Below are 24,781 nucleotides of genomic sequence, written 5' to 3'. Positions count from 1 at the left end.
AAATCAATCGACCACAGGGTATCTACTGTTACACAACTTATTCCTCTTTCTTCTAGATTGAAAGTGTCCATGAAAATATAACCTGCTTCCCAGAGGTGATATTAAGACCGTTCACATAATTTCTTCCCATTCTTCAAAGAATTAACATGTGCCAGGTTGAACTTTAGTCACAAGCCCAATATTTATTAAGAAACATAATTATTTACTACTTGGAGAGACGAATGAGATTATGTAGTCATACCAGGTAAATTATTATTCCTCAAATATTCCTATTCTCTCTCATTTACAAAGGATAATTCTGAAGAAGTACATAACTTTCAGGGGAACATTTTCAAACTCCCTGAATGGTCTGACCTGCCCCCTGTCCCTCTGTAGTCCTTTCTTTCATGGGGTTGATGAGGGCTTTAACAGACTATGCCTGTGAGGACTTTTGAAAACCAGACAAGAATATTTGGGAGAAAATTCTGACTTGAAAGGCATGTTTAGACCTTGAACACTAATTAAACTAAATTCTGGTTGTTTTACATTAGAATACAAGCATTCTTCCATTCTTGTGGTGGAGGTAAGTGCTTATTTAAGAGTTAAATTTTACCTGTAATCCCAGCACTTTAAGAGGACAAGGCAGGAGGATCGCTTAAGGTCAGGAGTTTGAGACCAGCCTGGCCAACATTGGGAAACCCCGTCTCTACTAAAAATAAACAAATTAGCCGGGCATGGTGGCAGGCACCTGTGGTCCCAGCAACTTGGGAGGCTGAGGCAGGAGAATCTCCTGAACCCAGGAGGCGGAGGTTGCAGTGAGCCGAGATCGCGCCACTGCACTCCAGTCTGGGTGACAGAGTGAAACCCCATCTCAAAAACAAACAAACAAGCAAACAAAAATAAACAACAAAAAAAGTTAAATTTCAAAACTGGTTACAAGAAAACTAAAGAAAATCGGATCCTAGTCCAGACTGCCTACCTGAGGGCTGATGGAAGCATCAAGGAAGCATACTATCAGGTGAAAGGTTAATTTCTCTCTGCAGCCTTTTATTTAATCAGTCTCTTAGTTCAAACAGAGTGTGCCAAGAATGCTGTAGGTTCTCAGGAAACAGGGCTTAATGGCACTGATGATGGCACTGAGAGATGCTGACATCCTCATCGTTTTAGACTAAGTAGGTAAGTTGGAAAGCCACTCTCTTAGTAATGAGGGCGAGGGGCTTGGAAGAAGTTATTATTGGTGTTTCTACGATTCTCAGCCATTTTGGGATACAAGATGAGTCTCATTGGCAGGTGTTAGATTATTAGGAAAATTAAGCAGATGGCACTGGCAAGCTACGCCTCCCCTTTCCTCAGCTGCCAGGAATTCTTACCCTCAAGCTTAGCTTCACATATGCTTGTTTAAAAGCTCTTGCCATTTCAAGGAAACAGAATCCGTGTCATCATTCAAGCATGCCCATGACTATGAACCAATAGCATTATCCACATTTTCTCAGAGTGTTAAGCAAACACCTTTCTGTTTTCTGTGTGTCACCCAGAACCTGCCACAGTGCATTCCACCGAGGCGGCTTATGTCACTGACTCAGAGGAGCAAAGTGAGTGTATCTCAGCAGTTGTTTGCAATGTTCAGTGTACCGTAATATGGATCTGATATCCTACGTCATCACACGGTCAAGAGCAGCCAAGCCTCCAGTCTCTACACAATGAAATCATAGAAAATAGCATTTTCAAGAATGGTGTTTCATATCGTCTCAACCAGTCGACTTTGGTAACATTATTTTTGTTTTTTTAATTGTACGTTCATTTATCAGCCAGTCTTCAGAGACAGCTCACAAGTTTGACAGAGGATCTCATACAGATGCCTAATTAAGGCCATTAACATAATGAAGCCATGAAATTTTATGAATAGCATTCTGAACGTTCAAATCATTCTAACAAAAATAAACAAAATCATATAACCTGTGACTGTGCCAATTACATAGATGTATATGCAGAGAGAGATTATATGTAATTAAACTACAATCCTAAATCTATTGCACTGAACAAAATTTAAAAGATCTATCAAACATTTGCCAGGAGCCGAGAACTATGAAATGCACTGGGGCTGCGATAAGAAACAGGACATATAGAGTCCCTGCTCTCAATGACCTTAAAAATAACAAGGAAAACGAAAAGCAGATGACAATGAAAAACGGTATGGAAAGAAGACACCCAACTGATACAGGGCAGACACGCCCCCAAATTGGGGCTTACCCTGTCAGGGTTCTTGACCCTACCCAGGAAAGAATAAAAGTGAGCTGGTGGTGGTAGACAGCAATGTTGATTGAACCAGAGCTGTTCCTTGCAGACCAGTGCTAACTCCTAGGCAGTGCACCCAGAGCCAGAAGCATATGGGTTGTGGGCAGCCGTATTTATACCCACTTTTAATTATATGCAAGTTAAGGGGCAGGTTATTCAGAAATCTCTAGAAAAGGGGTAGTAACCTTGGGGTTGTTGCTATGAATAAGGAGTGGTAACTAACGGGTCGTTGTTATGGCCTTTTTCCCCCCCCCCCAAGAGAGAGTCTGGCCCTGTCGCCAGGCTGGAGTGCAGTGGTGCGATTTTGGCTCACTGCAACTTCCGCCTCCTGGGTTCAAGCGATTCTCCTGCCTCAGCTTCCAGGTAGCTGGGACTACAGGCACACACCACCACTCCCAGCTAATTTTTGTATTTTCAGTAGAGATGGGGTTTCACCATGTTGGAAAGGATGGTCTCCATGTCTTGACTTTGTGATCCTCCTGCCTCGGCCTCCCAAAGTGCTGGGATTACAGGCATGAGCCACCATGCCTGGCCTTGCCATGGCATTTGTAAACTGTCATAGTGCTGATGGGAGTGTCTTATACTAATGAGCAGTGAGGGTAACTAGAGGTTGCCTTCAGTGGCACCTATTGTTTCTGGCCAGTTTCTTCACTTCATCCTGTCTGACCCAGGAAGTAAGGCCTGCCAGTCTCCTACCTCACAACCTCTACCTCGAAGGGTAGAGGTACCGGTGCAACGTTTAGTGATACTGGAAGGATGGTAGGAGTTTGCCAGGAAAAGCACACAAATTATAGGAGAACTGGTAAAAACTCAAACTTGAGAATCAAGGTATATTTGAAGATATGAATTTAGTTCAACATGGCTGAGATGTCACAAGTGAGGAGAGGAGGGGGCCACACAGGTGACCGGAAGCAACTGTGAGGTTCATATCCTGAAGGAGCCTGAAAACTTGAGGAATAGATACTGAGCCCATCAACAAGCCACTGAGGTTTTTAAGCACGGGAGAGGCGTGGTTCAATTTGCATTTCAAAAGTGGCACTTACACTACCACACGGGGAACGGATTGGATGGGGGCAAGTATAGAAGAGACTGCAATAGTCAAGGTCAAAAAGTGAACGAACTAAACCCAGGGTAATGGAAATGGGGATGGAGAGAATAGAGATTTTATCTTAGAAAAAAATTCACAACATTCCCCCACGCAAATAGTTGATGGGAGTTGCCAGCTGAATTACCGTCGCCAATCTGTCTGCCCTACTGTTTACCTATTTGCTATTAGAGTTGCTGATGTAATGATGAAAAATAACCAAAGGCAAAGATAACACGCTAACTGGGTAACCAGCCCTTTAGTGCCCACCCACACTCCTGCGCGCGCACACACACACACACACAGACACACACACACGTAGGCATCTTGAAATATGATTATCCATAATGGAATATGATTATCCATAGTGGTAAAAAGCAATAATCCTATCATTATGCACAAAATTATTAGAGGTCCTATGAGTTGTTTTACAATATGTTAATTTATTTGCATAGCCCTGCTCCTCTGAATGTGTGGTTTACATTGCATTGTAAACTGGATTAGAAATCATCTGATCCAGTTTCTGCTTGGATGACAAGACTGGGGAGACCACTGTTTCGAGAGATACTGCTCCATCATTGGCCAGCTCTGTTAGAATTTCTCTTTTATATTAGGCCTGATTTTCTCCCGGTAAGTTTCACATCATTGCCAATGCTCAAATACAAAACCATTCCCTTTCTTCTTGTCTTACATGTAGGAAAAAATAATTGAAAGTGAGAAATTGAGAAAGTTCATTTAAGCTCTGCCTTTTACGTTGTAAATAATTGACTGCTTTGAACTATTGGTAAGGTCATAGGTCTTCTATTGATTGTTTTTGTATCTTCATAAAATAAGTACATGCTCTTTCACCATTTCAGCTCATCAACCGGGCTTCAAACAAGCCATGATCTCTCAGGTCATCCATGAGGCCAACCTGCATCATCTGTCTTCCAGTGTGAAAACTCAACCCGTGACAAAGAAATTACTGAACTGTTTCTTAGCATTTAAAGGAGCATCCAAGACATTCCTTTTTCTTTCTAACATAAAAAAAGCCATAGATGTGTAGGAGAGTGTCGTGGTTCATGGGTTGGATGTCTGTTTGCCAGCTGGATTTGTACTTGGAAAACAAATGAATCTCTGATTAGCCAACCTGTAACACACACACACACACACACACACACACACCCTCTACCCACCTTTAATGGAAGTCATCATTTATTTAATATTATGAACACCTAATATGTACCAAGCAATGTTTCAAACTTAACAGTGAATGAGGTACAAATAGGTTGGTTCTCATATTTCTGTGTAAGAAACAAGTAACATCAAGACAACTAAGTTAATAAGAAACATGCATAGTGGTGTATTCAAGGCAAAGAATTAAATCGGGCTGATGTTACTGAGTGGCCACTTTCAAGTGGGAAAGAGATTTATCTCAATAGATCATTTTTGAGATACAAACAGTGACTAGCTTACTTCTCACCTGTACTGACAGTTGAATTTTAGCCTAGAGTAGAAACACACAGCCATAATGAGAAGTCTCATATGAAATTCATGATCCGGGACCTCTAGAGGACACTTGACACTGCTGAAAATCATATTGCATTTTTCTAGTCCATTGTATACCTACTTCTTTTCTTTTCCTTTTTTTTTTTTTTTTTTTTTTTTTTGAGACAGAGCCTAGCTCTGTCACCCAGGCTGGAGTGCAGTGGTGTGATCTCAACTCACTGCAACTTCTCCCTCCCAGGTTGAAGTGATTCTTGCGCCTCAGCCTCCCCAGTAGCTGGGATTACAGGTGCACACCACCACATCCAGGAAATTTTGGTAGTTTTAGTAGAAATGGGGTTTTGCCATGTTGCCCAAGCTGGTCTCAATTTCCTTGTCTCAAGTGATCCACTTGCCTCAGCCTCCCAAAGTGAAGGGATTACAGGCATGAGTCACCATGCCTGGCCACCTACTATTTCTGCATAGCCCCAATATCTCCTTTTCTCACCCTCTCTAAGGAGCCTGCCTCCTGTTTCTCTGGGGGAACACAAAAATAAAAGCAATGAGAAGAGATGTTTCCTAAGCTCCCAACAACCGATCCTACCCATTTTGCTGCCTTCTCCTGCTGATCTGGAGGAAGAACTTCCTGTGCTTCTATGTAAGGTGCCTCTTTCCACTTTTGCACTAGATCGTTTGCTCTCTGACTTACCCTGAGATATGCTCTCCTGTCTCTCTGATAGTGCCTTCTCTCCTCAGTCAATCTAATCATCCATCATTTCAGCCCACCAGAGTATGGAAACTCTGTTTCTTCTCACACAGCAGCATCCAAGTCCCTACAGTGACTACAAGACTCGACATGATTCAGCCTCAGTACTTGCATGACCTTAGCTCCTCCTCCATCTTCATTCCTTTTCCCCTGTACTCCAGCCATGCACACAGCATAGCACACTTCTACCTCAGGGCCTTTGTACTTATTTCTTCTGCTCTGACCTATCTTCCCCAAGGTACCTACACAACTCACCCCTGACCTCTCTTCTTTGTTCCCATGTTGCTAGTGCGATGTTCCCTACACCTGTGTAAAATCCCCACTGTTATTCTGCCATTCACTATCTCTCTTGCCAGCTGTTTTTTCTCTACAGCATTTGCCATGATTTGAAACAGCACTTGGTTTATTTATTTACATAATGTGTAGTCTGTGCTCCTACACCCTACTAGAATATAAGTTCCATGAGGGCAGGATTTTGTATTAATGCATAGCTTCTTTTGGGGTTTTATCCCCAAAATGTGGAGCAAAATCTGGCACATACAGGTGCTCACTAACTGCTGAATGAACTGAATGCATGCAAGACATAGCTAGTCTTTTTAGAATCATGGGAAGGAACATTTCAGGCAGATGTCATAGCTCATAAAATGTCCCAATAAAGGGGAAAAGCTTTGTGTGTTTGAAGAAACCAAAGGTCAGTGTGGCTAGAGCAAAGTGGGAAAAGAGAAGAGTGGTCCAAGATTCTTCCTCCTAAAGAACAAAGTCAGTTGACAACTACCTTTCCTTGCCCCGAGTGTTGCCTGCTATATCCTGATGCTTTCTCCCTCTGCTGGACGGGACCTCCCATTATTCATTACTGAATGAACTACACATTTCAATTTCAGCACTTCTGAAACACAATACATTCTACTACATAATGCAGGATAGAATTAAACTTACAGAATCTGCTTAGGACCTCAGCATCATTTGGGCCCTTGAGAAACACTCTCTCCTTGGTCGTTTTTGACTCTCTGCCTCATCCCATTTTTTTGAGGATCCACCTTTTGTTGAGGATAAGTCCTTCCACAATAACACAGCCACTCTTATTTTCTTTAGTAAACTTTACCCTACAGAGGTGACTGTTGGGCCTTCCATCTTTCTAACTGCAAAATCAGACTGCATGTTTATATACAAAATTGATGATTCCTCCCAAATAGAGGGATAAATCGAACATAATTTGAATTCACTGGAACTTATTGTCAAGAACTATAAATGGTTTGAGATTCTCTCCTTCTTGCAATCCGACAACTTAGCTGGCCACCATTTCATGAGGTAGGTAGAAGGCATTAGGTTCCTTGTTAGAGATAAAGGATGGTTTATTACTCAAAGCAATAGCCTAGCCAGAATAACAGTAATTTTTTCTGGTTTCATAAATGCCAATTCTTAGGCAGCAACACAAAGAGGGCCCCATGACACCTGCATGTGAGTGTGCTGCATTATAGGAGAGGAAACCTAAGCTTTGGGAACCCACATTTTTTATAATTGACAGTAAGCATGTTTGCCCTTTGATCCACAGGGGGGAAAATACCTTTATTATACCAGACAGCAAATATGTCTGTCCTTTGCTCTAGAGAGAAACTATCTTCAATGGCTGTTTTCTGGACAAACATCCTCTAAAAGACAATCCAAAACAAAGAAAGTCACAAGATATGGATAAATGTAAGAATCCTGTGATGGGTTATCTCCCAACATCTACCCCTTGTTTCTCTACCATCCTGGATTCTGATGAATTTTCCTTGAGTATGCCACTCTAATAACCACTCTAATTAATCTGACAGAAAGAGGTTGGAACACACACTTTCAATTTGTCTTATGTAGTACTTAATTGAGGCTATTACCAACAAGACTCCAAGCAGCAGTAGTGACCTCAATTACGGCTCCTGGGATCCCAGGCCTAACCAGCTAAACAAATCCCATAAACCATCAGTTTCTGTATCGACCTTTTCACTTGACCCAAGGCATTAATCCACGTATAGCAGGATGTATTAGCATTTGCACAGACCTGCCTTGGCTTGCAAGCAGAAAATATAGGGCAATGGTATCATCCATAACAACCCTGGCCAGTGAGCTGAAACTGATTTGATTGTCTTCCAGGGCAAAGTTGGCACCACTGATCACTTGAGCTAAAATCAGGGACAAATTTTGTATCACCATTTCTAATTGAAGGACTTCCAATGCACAGATAACTGCCCACAGGTTGCACATAAAAAAATGTGTCAGTTACCCCTCCAGGAAGCTCTTTGGATAAACCAAAGACAGCCTCATTTTGGAGGGATCCTTGAGGTCATATGAGAGGTTTCTTATGACCACCCTAAGGTATGAGTCACCGTGTTTTCAAGGAGAGAGTAACAAATGCGTGGCTTCACACAAGAAGCACAGTTCTTGTGAGGACATGGAGTCCCTGGAAAGAAGGCACTATTTACATTTGTTGGAGTGGCCCAAGTAGCACCCACATCAGTTTTTGGGCAAAGGTCCCAGGGCCTCCAGTGTGGCTGCCCAAACGGCTGGTGAGCCCTGGCATTTCCAGATCAGTTTGCATAATGCAGTCAATCCTTATTCTGGAGGGACTGCATGATGCCAGCCAGTCCAATCTGCCCTTTATGTTCATGGGGGGCATTTTTCTACCCCCCTAGAATGCCACAGGGTCAGATGATCAAACTCAAACAGCCACAGTGGAACCTCAATTAAATCAAGAGTGGTGAAGCACCACCACCTGACTGCTTAGTGTAGGCTTCCAAGAATGGGTTTGTGCAGTACCCCAAACAATGTGGCCTCACCTTCAGGTAAGCTGTTTGTTCAGCTTCCGGCAGGAGTCCCAGGTCTGGCTTGCATGCTGGCCTCTGCATCAGAAATACAGGGTCCTTTCCTCTGTATCCAGTCTATGTCGGTGGATATGTTAGCAGGCCTGATACCATGATGGATTCAGGCAGCCAAGGTGACATCCTGGGTGGTGCAAGCTCAATCAGCTGCTCACTTCCAGGTGGTCTTATCAGAAAACAGACTCATGTGGTGTATCTACATGAGTGGTCCACATGTTTTGATTAACAGCTGTGAATTATTTTCACAGTTCTTGATCCCAAAGAGGACATATTGAATCTGTAGGTCTGTGCTTTTCCAAGTGGCATGCCAAACAGCTGGGCCACTGGGAACAGCCTAAGAGTCAGTAAAAATCTAACAAAGTTCACTAAGGACTATACTTGCCAGATCAAAGAGAATGGCCTTGAGCTGTGCCCACTTACTAGAGAGAACCACGTTCATTTTCTGCATAGCTGCCACTGAGATTCAACAGCCCCAGCAGCCTTGCTGATATTGTTGTAATTCAACTCAGCCAAACCATCAGTGAACCAGCCATAGGCATTTAGGGGACCACTGTGGACTGAAGGCTCCATTGAGATAGCAGCTTAGCCTCAGGTGACAGAAAGGGAGATAAAGAATCTACCAAAAAGATAGTTACCATGTTTTATGTAAAGTTGCTGCCAGGATGCTAAGAAAGTGCTGAGGCCAGGCTGGTGGCATTCATAAATATGCTGTTTCCTTTCACCAGCCAAGGCTTGTTGGGCCTTTCCCAACTTGTCATTGATTCTGAATTGACCCACCCACCGCCAAATGACAATATCAGTTCAGCAAGTCACAAGACCTCTGTAGGTCATGTTTTTTAGGTCAAGAAGAGCCAGAAGCTGCTTTATAAAGGGCGTTATAATTTGCTACTTTGAGCCTCTGGTAGAGAAGCGGTCTCCATTCAGCATACCCATTGGGGTCAGGACTTATCCTCTCCCTGGCTGCACTGTCTGTCTCAAGGAGTGGACAAGTCCAGACCCTAGTGGGCACCTCTGAATGGAGGCAGCTTCTCTTTATCAGAGGCACAAAGTAGCAAATCATTGGTCACTCAAGATGGATGTTAAGGCTGTGGGTTCCCAGAATGGAAAGCATATTTCAGTTTACTGAACACCTTTCAGTGGAGACTGTTGGTTTAGGCCCTATTCAAATTATGCTTTTTGGATAAGCCAATGTAAAAGATAAGCAGATCGCCCAAGAGAGGTACATTCTATCTCCAGTTCTTAAAGAGCCCAAAAATGTGGCATCTTTTTGTTTTTTTTTTTTTTTTTTTTTTTTTTTTTTGACTTTAAGGTCTGACGAGACAGCAGTCTTCCTTGACTGCCAGAGGGACTCAGCATTGTGAATCCACCCACATTGTTCCATGAAAAACTTTACTTGGCAAGCAGTTCTTTTGCAGTTTTTCAGAATTTATCAGTTACTCCCGCTAGAGAAAGTGTGATAATACCACAGTCAGGGCCATTGAGGATGAATATTCTGACTTGGTAACATACACATAAGAAAAACTTTGGAAATTAAAGAACAGAAACACTTGTGCTAAATCCTCACCTGTTCCTTGGTGACAAATTGCAGGGAAGTTTAAGCAACACCCAGGGAGTACGGCAGCCATACATTGGAGACCTTCCCACGTGAATGAGAACTGATCCAGATGCCTTGGTGCTGGGCCTATGGCAAAATAGGTTTCAGCAGTATCTAAGACAACACACCAAGTGCTATCAATCTGTGTAATGAATTCAATCACCTTTACAATGTCTGCAACTGCTGACGCATTTGGAACAATAACTGAATTCAAGTTGATTACTCCTGTGAAACTCTAGTCCTGTTAAGTTTTTTTCACTGACTGTATAAAGCTGTTGTATTGGGCTAATGCATCTCTTGCTATTCCTTCTACCTCTAAGTCCTTCAACAAGGCTATGATCTTCCTTTCCCCCAAGATGCTGTATGATTTCTGATAGAACACCCAGGAGAGGAAAAAAACATAAGGTATGGAGCTATTTCTGTGTCCCACTAGGAGTTCTCTACGTGTGGCTCTTCTCAGTCAAAAAACTTGTCTCTGGCAGTATGGGACAAAGAAGTACAATCATATGACACACCCACGTCTACTATACATTCATATGTACAAGCATCAACAACAGAACATTGAATAGGGCCATAAGGTCACATTAACCTTCTTTTCGCACCGTGAACTCTTCCCTAACCTGATTAGCTGAATCTAGACCCATTTTCTTTCATGGGTCTGCATAGGATAGTTCCCTAGGTGCCCATACCCAAAAAGCCATAAAAGTTTGAATCCTTCCCCTGTTCAAAATTCCCAAACATATTCCAGTAGGTGGATATAACCTTTGATTCCACCTTGGAAACAGACCTCAACTCCACCTCTAATCTTCTGTCTCCTTAAAGTGGCTGAGATCAGGGTAGAGAAAGAGTGAAGGATAGCACAGACAGAGGGAAGCTCTGTGCAAGCGGCTTCACATTTACCTTTAGTTTTGAGCAGTACAGCAGCAGCTTTGGTTCAACCGAAGGAACTGCAAATATGTTCATCCCAGCCAATACTCTCCTGGGTGGAGGGGTCCTCTTGTTTACACCATGAGAACCCCAAAACTCGTCAGCAGTCACACTGTTTTCCAGCTGGGACCACTAGGTTTGCATCCTCAGGCCAACTAATACTTGACTGGCTCTTACAGGGGCAACATTTTAAAGGAGTTCCCTTTAATATGGGACACCTGCAACTCTATTTTCATGCTAATATCACTTAAGCTCTTGCCTTATTTCAATATAAAGACTATAGAAATTTTCCATGGTGGTGAGGCTGCCCACAAGAATTTATATAGATTTCATTGGGTCAATATCTCATTCTCCAGTGGGTCTCCTTTATCAACATTGTAAATCCAATCAGGAGCAGTAAGAGTCAGAATACTAGTCAATGTCTCTTCTATGGTTTCTCCAAGAGTTTAACTATATCAAGAAATCTCCTTGACAAGGCTAATGCTCCCTTATAGCAGCCAGGATGCACTGCAAAACAAACAAACAAACAACAAAACCCAAACAAAAATAACCACCTCTAAGTCCATGTACAGTTGTCTTAAGTGGATGCACAATTGGCCCGGTGAACTGCAGGAAGGACTGAACTGGAAGAGGGCCCAGCTGCTACCATTCCTCCTTAGCATACCTCTCAAGGGAACCAGCCAGCGCTCTAACAATTAGCCTAGTTCAGCCCCTAATCATGGTCCCAAAGATTCCTCCTTTCACACTCAGTGTACACATTCAGCTATGCAACTGTTGTCAGAAAGAGGTGGAAATTTTTGCTGACCTAAGATAAATCTTAGTACAGGTTGCTATAATTCAGTGCACCCGATTAACCATGAGTTTCTCAAGGAAGTTCCTCTGCCTGGAGGAGAGTTGACAACAATGACAGTATTTGTTAGATTTTTTGAAACTGCTTCCTCATATTGTCAGCTGTGACCACCTTCCCAGTTCCTCATCAGTGGGCAGTGGTGAAGTTCTATTGATTGTCCAGCTAACCATACAATTTGGTCATCATATTTACTATCAATTCCCATGGACTTTTCTCAAGCCTTGTTCATCAGCCCATAAGGTCCTCATTCTTTTCCTTCTAGAAAGGCAAACCTTTTTCAGCATCCCACATTTAATGCCAGAACTGCTGAGAACTATGAAGGGTCTGAAATCTCACTCTCATTGCAAGCTAACAAGTGTGGCTGCCCCAGTTTCATGGATGTTGACAGACCTCATAAGATCCCAGGTCAGGCCGGGCGCGGTGGCTCAAGCCTGTAATCCCAGCACTTTGGGAGGCCGAGGCGGGTGGATCACGAGGTCAGGAGATCGAGACTATCCTGGCTAACATGGTGAAACCCCGTCTCTACTAAAAATACAAAAAACTAGCCGGGCGTGGTGGCGGGCGCCTGTAGTCTCAGCTACTTGGGAGGCTGAGGCGGGAGAATGGCGTGAACCCGGGAGGCGGAGCTTGCAGTGAGCCGAGATCACGCCACTGCACTCCAGCCTGGGAGACACAGCGAGACTCCGTCTCAAAAAAAAAAAAAGATCCCAGGTCATAGATGAAAAACAGTTCATCGAACAGCAGCAGCGGCCAGAACATGTGCATGTTTGTGCCGGTTTCCTGAGCTCCTTGTACCACAGGTCAACACAAAGAGGGTCAGATGGCCCCTGCACATTCAGTAGGTTGCACTACAGGAGAGGACCCTGAGAGCTTTGGGAACCCCAATTGTTTATAACGGGCAGCAAGCATGTCCAAGGGGACATACTCCTCTATCTTCCAAGGTTATAAGCAAACATCCTTTGCTACAGAGGAGACACTACCTCTATGTCCATAGCTGCTCCTTGAATGGATAGTCCAGAACACAGGGAAATCAGTGCCACACTCCCAAAACTTAGAGAAACATAAAAGATTCATGGCAAATTAGCTCTTTGTAGCTTTCTTCTGACACCACCACTTGACAACATCGTAGATGACGTTTTCTCTTAGGATGAGCACAGTAGCTCTTGCCTGCAATCCCAGCACTTTGGGATGGGCAGATCGCTTGAGCCCAGGAGTTTGAGACCAGCCTGGGCAACATGGCGAAAACCGTATCCACAAAACATACAAAAATTAGCCAGGTGTGGTGGCTCATGCTTGTAGTCTCAGCTACGTCGGGGGCTGAGGTGGGAGGATCACTTGAGCCTGGGATGCTGAGGCTGCAGTGAGCTGAGATCATGCCACTACACTTCAGCCTGGATGACAGGAGTGAGACTATGTCTGGAAGGAGAGGAGAGGAGAGAGAGGAGAGGAGAGGAGAGGAGTGGAGAGAGGAGGAGGGGGGGGGGGGGGGGGGGGGGGAGGAGGGGAGAGGGGAGGAGGAGGGGAGGGGGGAGGGGGAGGGGAGGGGAGGGAAAGACATTTTCTCCTAGGGATGAACAGATTTCAGAGCAATACTGATTTTATGACTACTTATCCCCGGCCTGTACTATCTGCTCACCTGTCAGCCTGCTCTGCAGAATGTAGAAATATAAAAGATGCCTTCTTAGTATTTTATGCACACTGAGACATTCATGGCACAGCTATAGTAACACCCTTTTTCAAACACAAGAAACATACAACTTGTTCTTAACCTGCTACAGTTTTCATTGTCTTCTATTGGTCTCCCTCCACACCCTAAGATTCTACAGCATGCTTCTTCTGAAAACTCCAAGCAATACGGCTAGAGACTTTTCTGGTCACTTAATCATCTATACAACAAACATTTATTGAGCTCTTATTACATGCCTGCACTGTTTTAGCTGTTATAGGAAAGGGGTCCCGATCCAGACCCCCAGAGAGGGTTCTGGAACTCACACAAGAAACAATTCAGGGTGAGTTTGTAAAGTGAAAGCAAGTTTATTAAGAAAGTAAAAGAATAAAAGAATGGCTACTCAATAGAGCACTCCCAAGGGCTGCTGGTCACCCATTTTTAGGGTTATTTCTTGATTATATGCTAAACAAGGGGTGGATTATGCATGCCTCTCCTTTTTAGACCATATACTTTAACTTCCTGATGTTGCCATGGCATTTGTAAACTGTTGTGGCACTGATGGGAGTGTAGCAGTAGGGACAACTAGAAGTCACTCTCATCGCCATCTTGGTTTTGGTGGGTTTTGACCGGCTTCTTTACTGCAACCTGTTTTATCAGGAAGGTCTTTGTGACCTGTATTTTGTGCCAACCTCTTATCTTATCCTATGACTTTGAATGCCCTACCTGTCTGGGAATGCAGCCCAGTAGGTCTCAGCCTTATTTTACTCAGTTGCTATTCAAGATGGAGTTACTCTGATTCAAACGCCTGTAACATAGCCACTGAGGAAAAACAAAACAAAACAAAACAAAAAACCTGTGAAAACTGGCAAAAGTCTTATTTTCATGGAGCATGCATTTTATGGGGCCGGGGGAAGACTGAGATAAACAAGTAACTAACTAACTAAATAAAGAGCTAAATGTAACGGAGAAAAATAAGGTAAGGAAAATAGAGGAACTTAACTGGGGTCCTGTTGCTATTTTGCAACATGGTCAGGGATGCCACCTAAGATAGGGTGATGTTTGAGCAAGACCTAAGATAGCTGAGAGTGACTCATGTCACTCGTTAGCCCGCGCAGAGAGAACAGCGAGTGAAAGACCTTAGGGCCTGAACTTCCTGGGCATTTTTGAGTCACACATAGAGATTGTGTGGCTGGAGCAGAATAAGGACTGTGTCATGTGCTAAGAAATGCAATCAGGGGTCAGGCCTGTGGCTCACACATGTAATCCCAGCACTATGGGAGGCCAAGGCTGGCAGATCATGAGGTCAGGAGATTGAGACTATCCTGGCCAACATGGTGAAACCCCACCTGTACAAAAATTTAAAAAAATTAGCCAGGCATGGTGGCTGATGCCTGTAGTCCCAGCTACTTGGGAGGCTGAGGGAGGAGAATGGCATGAACCTGGGAGGCGGAGCTTGCAGTGAGCTGAGATCGCACCACTGCCCTCCAGTTTGGGTGACAGAGCGAGACTCGGTCTCAAAAAAATAAAAAATAAAAAAATAAATGCAATCAGGGAGGTGGCAGGTGGTGTCATTAATAAGATTCTAAGCCATTGTCAAGATTCTTGAATCTTATTCTGAGTAAAACGTAAAGTCAGTTGAGGGTTTTGAGCAGACGAAAGACTGCTCGGACTAATCTTTTAAAAGGATTATTGTGACGGTTGTAAGGTGATAAACATGGTATAGGGATGGCAGTGGAACAGGAGATAAAACATGGAAGCAGGGAATCAGGAGGGATTTTATTAAACCAGGGGACAGGTGAGGGTGGCTTGAATGCGGAAGGAGGCAGAGCGGCACTCAAAATAGGTGGAAAAGTAGAGGGTTTGGATATGAGGAATAACAGGAGGAATCACGGATGATGGCAAGGTTTGTTTGTTTTTCTTTCTGAGCAACTGCTTGAAAAGAGTTTTCACATAACTTAAACTGACCTCGGGATGATTGCCAGAAATGAAGTAGAGTGGGACGAGGAAACAGGAATTTGGTTTTATTTATTTTTTTGAGACAGATTTTTGCCTTTGTTGCCCAGGTTGGACTGCAGTGGTGTGATCTCAGTTCACGGCAACTTCCGCCTCCAGAGCTCAAGCGATTTTCGTGCCTCAGCCTCCTGAGTAGTTGGGGCTACAGGCACAACACCATGCCTGGCTAACTTTTGTTCTTTTACTAGAGATTAAATTTCACTATGTTGACCAGGATGGTCTCGAACTCCTGACCTCAGGGGATCCACCCACCTCAGCCTCCCAAAGTGCTGGGACTACAGGAGTGAGCCACCACACCCGGCCAGGAATTTCGTTTTAGACATGCTAATTTTGAAATGTCTAGTTGATACTCGAGTGGGACTATCCAGTCCACAGTGTGTATGGGAATCTGGAGATCAGAGGAGAGGTCCAGGCAGGAGACAGAAATTTGGGAATTGTCAGTCTATATATGTATTAAAAGCCATGGAAAGTAGACGAGATCACCTCGGAAAATTGTGTAGATACAGATATGGACACACAGACCTCAGAGGACATTTAACTCTGAGCACTTGGCAGATGAGGAGCCGTCAGCTGCAGAGACTAAGAGGCTCGGCAATGAAGCCGGAGAACTAAAAGGCAATGGCGTCCTGGAAGCCAAGCGAAATAAATGTTTTGAAAAGGAGAAGATCATCGGCTAAATCAGATGCTGCTGCTAAGTCCGGTGACGTGACGGCTGAGTGCTTGCTCATTGGATCTGGGACTGTGAAGATTCTTGGCCACCTTATCAAGAGCGAGCGCAGTAAAGTGGCTTGGCTGGAGTTAGTTCAACAAACAACACATGAGTATTTGGAAGTAGGGAACTTACACAACTCCTGAAAAAATTGAAAAAAAATGTTCAGTTAAGATGCAAAGGGGCTGGGCACGGTGGCTCACGCCTGTACAATGCCAGCACTTTGGGAGGCCGAGGTGGGCGGATCAGGGCAACGTGGCAAAACCCCATCTCTACAAAAAATATAAAAATTAGCCAGGTGTGGTGCTGTGCTACTGTAGTCCCAGCTACTCAGGAGGCTGAGGTACGAGGATTTCTGGGGACCAGAAAGTGGAGGCTGCAGTGAGTCAAGATAGTGCCACTGCACTCCAGCCTAGGTAAGAGCAAGACCCTGTCTCAAAAAAAAAAAAAAAAAAAAAAAAAGCAAAGGAATGAGACAGTAACTGGATGATTACAAGGGGTCAAGGGATTTTAAAATATATATATATATATATATATATATAAAAGTACATATTTTTGCTGTTAAAAATGATACAAGACAGGTGTCATGTAATAATGCAAGGAGGGAGGCAGAATTTCTGGGGCAGTGTCCTGGAAAGGTGAGAGGGGTGGGATCCAGAGCTCCGGTGGGGCATCTAACTCTAGGGTTTCTCACTCTCCTAATAGACTGAAAATGAACAACTGTTCTCATTTTCATGGGTCACAGTCAGGTTTTCCTGATAGTAAAGTTAGAATTATTCTAACCTGGTACAAAAAAGGACATAGTCTGCTTCTGTTCTGCTAGGAAATCCCTTTCCTTTGATGAAAATTACCTCCAATGCCACAGGAGGTGTTGGTGTCTTTTAAAGACCCAGTGCTTGAGCAATATTTAAAACACGTTATTCACATGTTCAGAATCTAACCTGAAGGGCCCAGGAATGGAGAAGGAAAACTCACTGGTGAGAAAGGAGGTCAGACAAAGGAAGTAAGCAACATCAAAAGTGCTCACCACATTCACAAGTTTGAAACGCACAATTTTGCAAGGGTTCATTTTAAGTCCTTTTGCCTGTTCGAGTTTTGTTCCTGATGTGAGGGGAATAAGAGACTCAAATAAATATAAATATTCACATTGAAGTGCGTGATATAAAAAGTCATATTAAGTCTAGCTGATGAGATCTCAAAAATATGGAATAGGGATCATTTATTACCTGTAAATACCGTCTGGCAGACTTGTATATACTCATTAATACACAATCTCCTAAATTAAGATGCAGAAAAGTCCACCGCAAAGTTGCCTGAAAATGAAGATGGGAGAAAATGTAACTCTATCCCCCAGAGACTAATAAAAATCATAACTACAGTTATTCCTGACAGTTCACAAGACGGTGTTCAACTCCCAGCTAACCACAAAGACAGGCATTTGGTGAAGATATTCAATCAATCTCATTATCCCAAGCCCTTCAGTATTTCTGAAACCCGCTGGATTTCTAAACATTTCATGGATACATTTTTACTATTTTGCTTGGAGCTTAAATCCTGAAAGCGTTTTTGGGAGATTGGTGGTATAGAGTTGAGGGGCTGTAACAGGAACAGTTTAAAGACTGCATCAATGTGTGGGGTGGCTGAGAGCATGTTTGTTGAAACTGTCATATTTGTGTGATGAAGGAGTTTCACAAATTATCTTGGAGAAGTCACTGGGCTCCATTGCTATTTTTGTTAAAACCTTTTCATTAGTCGCCTTGAGAAAAAAAAAAGAGAGAAATACAAAATGACATGTCCATTTTGGTATCTTGTGTTTATTCGTAAATATGATGGCTCAGTGTCTATAGATGGCTGGGTAAATTGGGGGCAGTATATGGCAGGCAACGTGATCAAACACCCAGAGAAGCATAAGGATAAAAGCACTGTGAGGGTTATGAGAGAGCTGTGCAGGGCTGGGTGTGGCAGTCCATGCAGAACGTACCCTCACTGTGCTCAGAGGGGTTCTAGAGCCACAAGAGAACCTCAAGAAATTGAGTAAACAAGGATCCTGAAGGCTAGAGTGGGGATTTTGAAATGGGAAAGAGGACTCAGAAACCATGGGGAAAAGACATGAACAGCTGCAATTAGATTTGCTTTTAGTCTCTTAGCTCTTCCTCTCAGGTTCCAAAGGCTTCACTTCTGATCAGCTGTTCTTCGAGAAGAATCTCGGACAATACTTGCATGGGAGAGCATGTGGAGCTGGGAAGCTGCAGTGCTGTTAAACGTGACTCTTGTTCTGTTCGTGCGCTTTTGAAGACACACCACATAAGAGTAGAAGGAGGGATGACTGAGACTTTGGTTTTGGAAGATGATTCATTAAACATATTTTAATCCGCAATAGAGAGTGGTGCTGTAAGAGTCACTGGGTGAAATCCCACCCCATTATGGATATGAAGAGCCATAAATAATTATCAGGTAATTAACACGCCTTCTTTCTTGTCTAAACATGAGATCTTAATAAAAGTTTTGCTTGTCCATGGTGCTTAAGTAAATTACACTGAGATTAAGCTACTCCTGAAAGATTATGAAAATTGTATATAGGAAGAAATATAAATAATTGCAAAATTTCTTTTCTTTTTTGAGACAGAGTCTTGCACTGTCGCCGGGCTGCAGTGCAGCAGTGTGATCCTGGCTCACTGCAACCTCTGCCTCCTGGGTTCAAGCAATTCTCCTGCCTCGGCTTCCCGACTAGCTAGTATTACAGGTGCACATCACCAGGCCCAGCTAATTTTTTGTATCCTCATTTTTCCTCATGCTGGACATGGCTATAATTCATCTATTGAATAAACAAACACAGGGTTAATTACTTTTTTTTTGTCCAGAAACATGTCCCTACTGGTCATATAATCCATCTGTGGCCAGTCTAAGGATCATTAATCAGATAAACAACAAAATTCGTATGTAACTCAAATGAAGCTTATCTTCTCAAAAGAAAAGCCATTTGTGTCATCAAGTACCCAGAATGTGGCTAAATGTAGCAGAAAATCACTAATTGCATCATACTCGGTGGTCATTCCAGCAGAAAAATTTTCTTAAAAAAATCAAGAAGCATATGCAATTAGTAGGTGTATACTATGTCACCTGCAATAATTGCTGCATAAATAGGACTTATTTTAGGTAAATGTGTGATTCAGTAAACAACTTATGGTAATACCAGCTGAAAGAAGACAGAGAATTAAATATAAGACCAAGGTCAGTGTTGATGTTCACTCCTCTCTTCTAAAAGTTTACCTTCTTAAGGTTAGTTACCTTCCTAAGGTTGGTTACCTTCTTAAGGTTGGTCATCATAACCAATGCACTAAGTGAACAGCAAGGGGTGAGTCATTTCCAAATTTCCTAAAATGTGCTTTATTAAACCAAATAGAATTTATCTTTCGGGCAATGCAATTTTGTGGCAATTTTTCATCATACTTTCCAAGGAAAAAAAAAGTAAAGCCTAATATTGCATTGAAATGCACAAATATATCTGAGTAAATGTAGTACTATCATCCTAATTAGACAGACAAGCATACATGTGACAAAAATCAATCACTTCTTTCAACATGCACTAGAACTTCTGAAATCAAAACATTTCAAATTGAAGATGAGAAAGGTCACAGTAAGCAAGGAGACCTAAAGAATTTAATATAACAATAAAATACATTTTTCTTATGTAAGGGTGAAATACAAACAAGCAGGAAATTTCAGTAGCATAAAAGGTTAAATAGATTTTTAATTTTTATGTTATATTTTACCTTAAGTTCTGGGATACATTGCTGAATATGCAGGTTTGTTAATGGGTATACATGTGCCATGGTGGTTTGCTGTACCTATTAACCTGTCATCTAGGTTTTAAGCCCTGCATGCATTAGATATTTGTCCTAATGCTCTCCCTCCCCCTTTTCCCCCACCCACTGACAGGCCCTGGTGATGTTCCCCTCCCTGTGTCCATGTTGTTCAGCTCCTACTTATGAGTGAGAACATGCATTGTTTGGTTTTCTGTTCCTGTGTTAGTTTGCTGAGAATAATGGCTTCCAGTTTCATCCATAACCCTGCAAAGGACATGAACTCATTCTTTTTTATGGCTGCATAGTATTCCATGGTGTATATGTGCCACATTTTCTTTATCCAGTCTATCATTGATGGGCATTTGAGTTGGTTCCAAGTCTTTGCTATTGTAAATAGTGCTGCAGTAAACATAAGTGTGCATGTGTCTTTATAGTAGCATGATTTATAATCCTTGGATATATATTCAGTAATGGGATTGCTGGGTCAAATGATATTTCTCATTCTAGATCCTTGAGGAATTACCACACTATCTTCCACAGTGGTTGAACTAATGTATACTCCCACCAACAGTGTAAAAGTGTTCCTGTTTCTCCACATCCTCTCCAGCATCTGTTGTTTCCTGACTTTTTAATGATCGCCATTCTAACTGGTATGAGATGGTTAAATAGATTTTTTAAAATGTTTGCACTGTTTACTCTGCTTATAGTTTCTTTTGCTGTGCAGAAGCTCTTTAGTTTCATTATATCCTACTTGTCAATTTTTGTTTTATTTACAATTGCTTTTGAGAACTGAGTCATAAATTATTTCTTAAGGCTGATGTCCTGACTGGTGTTTTTTTAGGTTTTCTTCTATGATTGTTATAGTTTGAGGTCTTACATTTAAATTTTTCATTCATCTTGAGATAAGTTTTGTATGTGGTGAGAGGTTGGGGTTCTTCTTCTTCTTCTTCTGCATATGGCTAGCCATCTATTCCAACACCATTTATTGAATAGAGAGTACTTTCCTCACTGCTTGTTTTTGCTGATTCTGTCAAAGATCAGATGGCTATAGGTACACAGCTTTGTTACTGAGTTCTCTATTCTGTTCCATTTGTCTATGTGTCTGCCTTTGTACCAGTACCATGCGGTTTTGATTACTATAGCCTAATAGTATGCTTTGAGGTTGGGTAGTGTGATGCCTCCAACTTTGCTCTTTTTGCTTAGGATTGCTTTGGCTATGTTGATTCTTCTTTGGTTCTATGTGAATTTTAGAATAGTTTTTTTTCTTCTAATTCTGTGAAGAATGACATTGGTAGTTGGATAGGAATGACACTGAATTTGTAGATTGCTTTGGGCAGTATGGCCATTTTAACAATATTGATTCTTCCAGTCATGAGCATGGAATGTTTTTTATTTGTTTGTGTCATCTGTAGTTTCTTTTGACAGTGTTTTCTAGTTCTCCTTGTAGAAATCTTTCACCTCCTTGGTTAGATGTATTCCTAGGTAATTTGTTTTTGTGTGTGTGGCAATTGCAAATGAGAGTGTGTTCTTGATTTGGCTCTGAGCTTGAATGTTATTGGTGTATGGAAATGCTCTGATTTTCGTACACTGTTTTGTATCTGAAACTTTACTGAAGTTGTTTATCAGGTTCCAGGAGCCTTTTGGTGGAGTCTTCAGGGTTTTCTAGGGTATATAATCATTAAGTCTGCAAAGAGAGATAATTTGACTTCTTCTTTCCTATTAGGGTGCCTTTTATTTCTTTATCTTGCCTGATTACCTTGGCAAAGGCTTCCAGTACTATGTTGTATAAAAGTGGTTGAGAGTGGGTATCTTTGTCTTGCTGTAGTTCTTAGGAAAATGCATTCAGCTTTTGCCTGTTTGGTATGATGTTGGCTCTGAGTTTGTCATAAACGGATCTTATTATTTTGATGTATGTTCCTTTGATTCCTAGTTTGTTGATGGTTTATTATGAAAGGATGTTGGATTTTATCAAAAGCCCTTTCTGTGCCTATTGAAATGATCATGTGATTTTTGTTTTCAATTCTGTTTATGTGACAAATTTATTGATTTGCATGTGTTGAACCAACTTTGCACCCCAGGAATGAAGCCTACTTGATCACGGTGAATTAACTTTCTGATGTGCCACTGGATTCAGTTTGCTAGGATTTTTACATCTATTTTCATAATGGATATTGGCCTGTGGTTTTCCTTTTTTGTTGTGTCCTGTGAGATTTTTGTTTCAGGGTGAAGCTAGCTTGATAGAATGAGTTAGGGAGGACTCCGTCCTCCTAGATTTTTTTGGAATCGTTTCAGTAGAATTAGTACCAGCTGGTACTACCTAGAGGATCAAGGTATGTTTGAATTATGGTTTGAAATCACGTTTACATGTCAAATTTACAAAAAAAAAAAAAAATCAGTTCTGAGCCAGAAGTTGTACTACTGAAGTTCTCTGGTGTAAGCATTCTCACCCATGTCATATCCCCTTCCTTAAAGTTGAGGACAGATGTTAGAATTTCAACAAAGCTGAGCTGTCCTCAACTTTGGAGGTGAAGGTAAATTCCATGGCTAGATGAGCAGTTTTAGCACATAGCATCATTTGATGTGGAGTCAGTGTCATCATTTTTATGAGGATTCAGTCTTTTATAAATGGCTTCAATAACATTCTGCTTATTTGCCATTTCACTCCCAGGTGGCAGGCTGGGGATTTTCTCATTGGCTAATGTGTACATCACATGGACTAAGTCAGGGACACCTTCCCCCTGCTTCTTTATGATTTCTGCTACTCTGCATTCCAGGTACTTGTCCAACTCTGCCTCCTTCTTCGCTGTTTCTGCTGATACTTTGGGTGCACTTGGAAAACAGATCAAAATCGCACTCATGTTGTCTCGACTTCCCTTGTATAAACAGGTGTCGACTACTTCATTGCAAACTTTCTCAGGATCATCAGTGACTTCAAGTCTGGATCTTAAAAAACCACAGAGCTCTTCATTTCTTATAACATCCCAGATATCATCACATGCAAGGATAGTGAACTGATCATCTTCTTCAGGTCTTTCAATATCATGGACTTCAGGCTCTGGTGAGACAAGCTGCTCAGTAGGACCTTTCCCATGGATACATTTGTAATCAAAATCCCCAAGGGCTATCGATACAGCCAGAGAGCCTTTCACATGCTGAGTCATTACAGAGCCACCTGCATTCTGAATTCATTCTTTTTCCAGATTTGCAATTTGTGAAGAAATGAACTTTCTGTTCCTACAAAGTAAACTTCTAGAGTCTCTACAGTTGGTGAAATAAGCATGTTGGGGAGAAAGTAAGACACTTACAGCTGTTGACCCACTTCTATCTGCACCATCTTTCTTCTCTAACATAACTCTCATGTGCTCATCAATCTCCAGGAAACCTGTTCTGATTCCATTCTTTACATTTTTCACAGAAGGGGCTCCTGCAGACCCTTTAAAACCCTGGTTATTGGCGATGTGATGTAACAAATGCTCACAGCAGTATTTGGCAACCTAAGAACCATGATGCCCGTCCTACACAGCAAAGAATGACCATGTTTCAAGTCTAGTTGGCAAAGCAATCACAGCCCTATGTGCATCCTCCATTTCAATACGCCAACCTTGCATGCTGCTTAGCTCATATTGCAACTCATTACCCAGCCCCTAGGCATTATGCTCTTCCATTTTTGTTTGTCTAAAAATGCTCCCATTATGTCATAATCCTCTAGGACTGTATTAAAAAGTCAAAAACAACAACAAAACCCTAAAAAGTAAAACAACAACAACGACAACAAAAAAACAAGGCTGTGGAGGCAGGGAATGCTTATACATTGTTAGTGGGAATGTAAATTGATTCAGCCACTGTGGAAGGCAAAGAAATTAAAACTTTTAATGTCTCAAAGAACATAAAACAGAACTACCATTCGACCCAGAAATCCCACTACTGAGTATGTAACCAAAAGAAAACAAATCGTTCTACCAAGAAGACATATACTTTTATATTCATAACAGTGCTGTTTACTATAGCACCATAATCAACCTAGATGCCCATCCGTGGTGCATTGGATAAAGAAAATGTGGTACATATACATGTTGGTCTACTAAACACCATATAAAAGAACAAAAGTATGTCCTTTGCAGCAATTTGGATGCAGCTGGAGGCCATTATCCCAAGCAAATTAACACAGAAAGAGAAAAACAAATACTGCATGTTCTTACGTATAAGTGGGAGCTAAACATTGAGAACTCATGAACATAAATATGGCAACAATAGACATTGGGGACTAACAGAATGTGGATAGAGGAGGGAAAGCAAGAGTTGCAAACCTAACTTTTGGATACTACGTTCTATATCTGGGAGACAGAGCATTTGCATCCCCAACCTTAGCATCATGTGATATAACCATGTAACATACCCGCATATGGATCTATTGAATCTAAAATGAAAGTTGAAATTATTTTTAAAAACTTTATACTAGTATGATTTTAAAGCATCTTACATATACTAGCTTTTGAACATATGATTAAAATACCCATATCATTTTATTGCAGAGATTAGGGAAGCTTTATTTTCTGACCAGTATTAGAAAAGATTTGAGTAACAATTACCTACAATCTTTATGCAAACTTCTTTCACCTGGTATAATATGTTCCTTAAGAAACTTAAGAACATTTCAAAGACTTTTTGTTTCAAATATTGGTTATTATTTTAATACTAAATTTTATTCTAATATATTAAACATAAAAAGAATATGACTGTTTTAAAAAATGCTATTTCCAGAACACTAGG

The 24,781-nt window shown here is 41.8% G+C and overlaps 1 pseudogene; it reads right to left on the bottom strand.

Moving 5' to 3' along the window:
* Positions 1–22,569: 22,569 nt before the first annotated feature.
* On the bottom strand, positions 22,570–23,875 carry LOC126960721 (protein phosphatase 1A-like; annotated as a pseudogene).
* Between the last annotated feature and the right edge of the window lie 906 nt (positions 23,876–24,781).

The sequence above is a fragment of the Macaca thibetana genome, chromosome 8 (genome assembly GCF_024542745.1).
Source record: "Macaca thibetana thibetana isolate TM-01 chromosome 8, ASM2454274v1, whole genome shotgun sequence".
Taxonomy (NCBI): domain Eukaryota; kingdom Metazoa; phylum Chordata; class Mammalia; order Primates; family Cercopithecidae; genus Macaca; species Macaca thibetana.
This window is presented reverse-complemented; position numbering and strand designations above follow the sequence as displayed.